Source organism: Pleurodeles waltl, chromosome 3_1 (genome assembly GCF_031143425.1).
Source record: "Pleurodeles waltl isolate 20211129_DDA chromosome 3_1, aPleWal1.hap1.20221129, whole genome shotgun sequence".
In the NCBI taxonomy this organism is placed as follows: domain Eukaryota; kingdom Metazoa; phylum Chordata; class Amphibia; order Caudata; family Salamandridae; genus Pleurodeles; species Pleurodeles waltl.
The window spans coordinates 1,586,871,913-1,586,878,502 of NC_090440.1; positions in this window are offsets into that span (position 1 = coordinate 1,586,871,913).

Genomic DNA, 6,590 nt, shown 5'->3' on the forward strand with positions numbered 1-6,590 from the left:
AGGGAATATAAATCTCATTCTCTGACCCCACTCTCCTGGCCAGTGAACATAGTTTTGGGAAACATAAGCTGTTCCCACCAGGTGGGAGCAAAGCAATAGAGCGGGTGCCTGCCCTTTTCAAATAAAAGGCTCACTGGGTGGTCCATGCCTAGGGGCATTGGCGTAACATACTTTTTTGGAGTGGGTATTTTCAGCCTCTCTATCCCTGAACCATTTTAAGGCCCCAGGAACCCTGCTGCCCAGGGTCAATTCCATTTTTAAGTTGTGGCCACCATCTTTGAGCCATTTAAAGGCCCTGGGTACACCATCCCCTGGGTGTCGATGTGCAATTTGTGGAAAGGATATGGGTACTCCCTTGAGCCATAAGATGGCCCAGTGGACCCCATCCCAAGGGACTTGAAGAGGGTCAGTGTCCCAGGGACCCTATCCCCCTGGGAAACAGTCTTGTTCCCTGCTCGTAAGAGTGCAGAAAGGGAATAGAAATCTCATTTCCTGTGCACCCTCCCAGGCAGCTAACATAGCTGTGGGAAACAAAAGCTGCTCCCACCTGTTGACAATAAAGGCGGCTCCTGTCAGCACCATGGATAGGTGTTGGCAGTGCAGCAGGTTAGGCTGCAGAGTGCACAGGCCTTTCCGACTGTCCCCAATGATGTGCATGTTGTGGGTGTCCCGGGTGAGTCCTGGCACCCATTTAGAAAAAAAATATTAAAAAGAATAAAAAGACACAAATAGCACAGGATTGACTCCCTGCAATGCCATTTGTTTTACTAAAAAAATAGGCTGAAAGTGCCCTAGGTAGGACTGGAGCATTCAAGTTTTAAAAAGAAAATATAAAGTTGGGTCTCGCTGCTTTCCTGTTAAAGCCGCGAGACTGCTTATTACTATTTACTGGTCTCCCCAAAAAGTGCTTCATAGTGCCCTGCATTGGTTTTATTTGTATATAGTTTATTTGTTTTGGTGCCCAAAAGATTTGCAGGGGCACCACCAACAATTTACAAAGGTATTGTGGGGGGGCTGCAAGGAGAACAGCAGCCCCCCCTACATAAAACTTAAAAGAAAACATTGTAAGACTCCTCTGTCTTCGAATGCATGACCCCCTTTATTGCTCTGCATCTGGAGTGTGAGGACACCTTCTGGTTGACATCATAGCATTTTGTGGCCTGAATAGTGTAAAATAAAGATTCAGACACATGATGCTGGTTTTCAATACAAATGCTTGGTTTTAATTAACATTTATATATATTGTTACTTTACATTAAAGAACATCTCCTAAAGTCAAAACAAAGGCTATAGGGCTGGTAATAACATCTTATTTTACATTAAAACACCTCAGAAAATCATTGAAAAATACGAAGATTAAAGTGATGTTATAGTTAGTTGCAAATATCAGTTCAAATGTAACATTTTAAATTGTAAAAACACTGAAATTCACAAGTTATGGTTATTTAAAGTACATCTGAATTATGGCCTCACCATGCACTGCTTAGGACCTCACATATGACAACATCTGAAATTACATCATAGATGACATAACTGTGCATGACAGGGACGTAGCTGTTCTAGTTTATTGATTTTTTTAAGCATTAACACTCCAGGTGAAAGCCTGCTCCTGTGTATCTGTAGAGGGAGTAGTTGTTTGTTTTGTGGGTCAAACGATTGCTAATGCCCTTCACCATCTAACAGTGTTTTAATTGTAGCGTTTATTTTTCATACTTTAGCAAGTTGCCCATTTGAGCTATGGTCTTGTCAATAAAGGAGCATGTCTTTTACTAAATTAATAATTTTTATAACATGCAAAATAATATTTTGTTCCTTTTAGGTTGAAACTACATTAACTTTATGTATAACTTTGAGATATTTTGCCCACTTGGGAAATGAAATCGCTTTGCATTATACTCCGTACAACAGTACCGTTTTTATCTGCCTTCTTGCTACATGCTCAAACATTGCCTTGCTAGTTTTGACTGACATAGTTGGCAATCCAAAATTCACATGCTCTTTTAAATGAATTCAGTTCATTTATACTTGTCAAAGGAGAGATTTTTACCTACGAAATGCTGGTCTCCATCTATATAGAATTCTTATTTCACTTGTACTTTCGGTCTCTTTATTCATGATTAAACAGATTTTCTTTTATGAGGAAATGAATTTGAGAAATAGTAGACAGGAGATGCCATTTTTTCATACATCATACACAAGGTCCCTTTTCCCTATTTATTAATGTATTTATATAGTGGTTACCTTCATTTATCATAATTGATTATACCCATACATGCATGTCAGTAATTTCTGAGCTTGCTTAGAAGCATCATCCTGGGCTGCCATGATATATAATGATGTTACATGCATAAAGCAGATATCTGCCTTCTAGGCATATGCCTCTGTTGTGTTTTAATTTCTTTTACATGAACTTTGTCTGAAATGTCTCTGTTAACAGAACAAGGATTAGGAAGTAGGGTCTCCTGGCTTGTTCAACAACAGCCCTGAGCCTTCTTTGTAAGTTGGATGTTGAATATTAGTAATATTCCAACATCCTGATATAATTAATAACCCAGGGTTTTGCATCCAAAATCCATAGTCTTTGATGTGGTTCATGGGAAGGTCCAGTCAATTTAGTTAAAACCCCCTTAAAGGTTCAAATGTGATTTCTGAATGCCATCTAAGGTATTTCTAATCTGCCTGATGTATATATTTGTAAATTAATGATTAATATTTAGTGGTGTTTGTGTATAACAAATGTACTTTTTCCTTTCTACAGAAAAAGCACTGATGTGTCAATCATTAACTGAGTGTTATTATTGTGTGCCAATAAATGGTGATTACTAGCCCACACCACCTCTCCTGAGTAGGCCTTGGACTGCTCTGCTTTACTACCCTAAGAGAGCGAAAAGCTACAATGGGGTGTTGGGTTCCCACTAAGGGGAAATTGTGGACCTATAACTTGCACAGGCCTCACATACTGCACAACTAATAACCCAATTTCTTACAGTGTTGTTCTCACCTTTGTTGCTTCCCATAGGAAATGAAAATCTTTTACAGGACATCCCTCTATGTTTTTGCCATATCTGTGCTGTTGATTTTAGAATTCTGTACATTTTACCCCTGCTAACTAGGAGTAACGTGCCTGTGTTCCCTCTTAAACATAGTTAAATTGGCTTATTCTTAATTTGAACATGTAAAAAATGATGGTGTGAGTTGAGGGAGATAAGTAATAATAATAATCACAGTCCTTGTAAGGGTGAACCACAAAAGTCAATAGATAAACACAAATATATTTTATATTTTAAATATAAAAATAATGCCAAAGGCATTAAGGGCTGTTAGAAATGGGGTTTCTGGTTGGCTAGGGTATGCACCTAAGCCAGGCAGAACCCACCCACTCTAATCAGGGAGTTACACACCCAAGATAACCCCTGCTCACCCTCTTGGTAGCTTGTCACGAGTAGTCAAGCCTATCCCAGAGGCAATGTGTAAAGCATTTGCACAACACACATGGCGCACTATCCCCACCACAAAGGAAACACAACACCAAGTTATATAAAAATAAACTGTATTGTACTCATCATTAGACCAAACACAACATCTCAATAATAACCCGCTACCCAAGCAGTTTTCAGAATGTTACACAATACTATTAGTCTTTAGAAATCAGCAGTAGTCACAGATAACACACAGGTTACTCATTATTCTGTAACATAAGCAGTTGTCAGGAAAAGCATTACTACAATAATGCACGTCACAAGATCCCAATAAATTCCCATATCAGGAAAATCAGGAAAAAAATGGCAAGTCATAAAAATAGGTCAGCATAACACTCCCGAAATGACCATAAAAGGAACATCAGAAAAATATACGGCAAGTCATGAGCAGAAACACATCAGCCTAAATGCCCCTAATGAACATGTTGCCATCAAATGTACCTGTCTTTATGGTGAAAGCACTTCGAGTGCCATGAAGGAAAGGGAGCCCCAGCACTCCTTGGCGCTAAAATGGGGGCCTCATGGGGTCCACGCTCAGACTGGGGCACACACAGTCCCTGAGGCCCTCCTGGGGGAGCAGAGCAACAACAGAAAGGGGCCCAGCTGGATGGGGAGCCTCCGATGAGGCCTCCTCCCCACCCGTCTTGCATGAGCTTCCTTGGGTCCTCGGTGGAGCGGGGGTGCCTTTGATGAGGTCTACTCCCCGCCCGTCTTGCACTCGCTGGCTCGCCCGCATTCCTGCTGTTCTCCCAGGCTGCAGTGGACACTCTGGGACTAAAGGAAGGGACTGCTGGTGCCCCGGGACCACTTCTTTCAGCGTGCTTCACCCCAGGGGCACTGTTAGGAGTGCGCTCGTTCCAGTCTTCACTTTGCAGTGTCCAGGGGGCACAGGACACAGCGCGCTTTTGACGCACTCGGTTTTTAAATACCTGAGTCGCAGCAGTGATTACCTCCTTCTGCCACAACATGGGGAGCGCTCGCCAAGCATTTCGAATCAGCGGCATTACCAGCGCTCTCAAGGTGCTGGACAAACAAACTGATGAGCGCTCTCAAGGCACTTGTGGACAATAGACAGAGCGCCACTCAGGCGCCTAGGATCCAGCACAGGGGCGGCAAGACCCAGTGCTGTCCTCACGCTTGCCAGTAAGTGATTGCAGAGGACAGGGCCCACAGCGCCCAGCCTCTAGGACACGAAGGGAGCACAGGCAGCAAAAGGCCAGCACAAGGGGGATGCAGATAGTGGCAGTTCCTCCCTAGTGACCTAGCAGGTCACAGGTCAGCACAGCAGCAGCAGTCCAAGGCGGTTCCTGGTGAGTCCCTCCAGCAGCATTCTGGGTCCATTTCCAAGTATGTTTCTTGTGTCTCCTTTTCAGGGGGAAAATCCCCTGTACTTATACTCAGTTTTGCAAAGGTTTAACAAAGAGCGGGAGAGGAGATTCCAACCAGTTACAACTGGTTCCAGGAGTGTCCCCTCTCTCCTTCAGCATAGGCTCCAGACAGCAGTTGGGGGTAAACGAGCCCTTCGTGTAAGGCCAGGTCACAGCCTTTACAGATGCAAGTGTGCCCTACCTCCCCTTCTCCAAGCCCAGGAAGACCATTCAAAATGTAGATGCACCTATGTGACACCTCCACCCTCCGTGTACAAGCTGTCTGAAAAGTATGCACAAAGCTCAACTGTCACTCTGCCCAGACGTGGATTGGAGTCAAGCTACAAAATACCAGAGTCATAAGCACAGAGTAATGCTCACTTTCTAGAAGTAAAAAGAACAGTTGATGGACGGAATGTAGACCAAATCAAACACTCACCCCAGTCACATATCTGGGTTTAATCCACCAGTTTTTTGCTTACCATGCCATTCCAGTTTGGACCCAGCGATATGCAAATCAGTCTTGACCCTGTTCTCCATGTCAACAGTCCAGCCCGAACTGCCAGGCCAGGTCCTTTCTGGACCACAAAAAAGCATCCTGGGACCAGTTTCGGGTATCATCCCTCTTCAGCCAGGCTAGCTTAAATCTGGGGTGATAAAAGCAAAAAGAAAAGTTTATTGATGGAATGTAGACCAAATCAAACATTCACCCCCAGTCACAGATCTGGGTTTTAATCCATCAGTTTCTTTCCTCACCATGCCATTCCAGTTTGGAATGTTTGCATTGTTAATTGCCATGATGCAAGGGTGTCTGTGTCACAGGCAGTATTGTTGTTGTGCAGGAAGGGACGACTTCTTGCACAAAAACATCCTTAGAGGTATTGTCTTGCAAAATTCAGCACATGTGGAAAGAGGTAATAACCAGACGAAATTAAGATATTTCTCCTTATTACACCTCTGTTGGGAAGACATGCCATTTTGATGTAATCTTAGGTTTACTACCCTTAGCCAGGGAACACCTCCCAATGGAGAGTAATGCAATGCAGCAATTTACTCTACCTTTCCTTATTCTGGATTTACTAAGCCATGCAAGGTTGCTTTGTGTAGCTTAGTAGAGCTCACTTAAGCCCTTGTGTTGCCTGGCACTGCCTTGCATGATTTAAGGGCAATGTGAGTGCTTAGAAACTCTGGTCCTTAGTCTCTGAAGTAGAAGTCAAAAGTTCTCAGTGGGGCAAGTCAGCAGGCTGTGACCGAAGAGGACTCCACATTGTCGGATAGCTGCTGGACAAGTTCTTTCTGAAGCTGCTGAACTTTGGTGTGAAAGCAGAGAGCAGGAGCAATTTACATCTTGTGCTGGAGAAGGTCCCTTGCTGGCCAGAAACGTTTCACTCCTTTGCCAGTTGAAGATTTCTACTTTCTGTCTTGGAGTCCGTTGAAGGCAAATGTTAGCTGACAAATGGGCAAGCCCTTCCTTTGTTCCCCAGTAAGGCAGACAGTGGACCCATAACTGGTTCAAAGTGACCACAGTCAAAGCGTTGCCCATTTTCCTGGCCCCAATTCTGAGGTGAGCACCGGAGTTCTACAAAGGAGAAGAAAGGTTCTTCCATCTTGGTTTTAGGTAGATGGGGGCACTGCAGGGCACATGGAGAATTCTGAAACAGTGGGTAGGGTCACCCCAGGTAACTTCTACTCCATTGATTAGAGAGTGCCCACGGATCACCCCCACACGCTAGCTAGAGCCAAG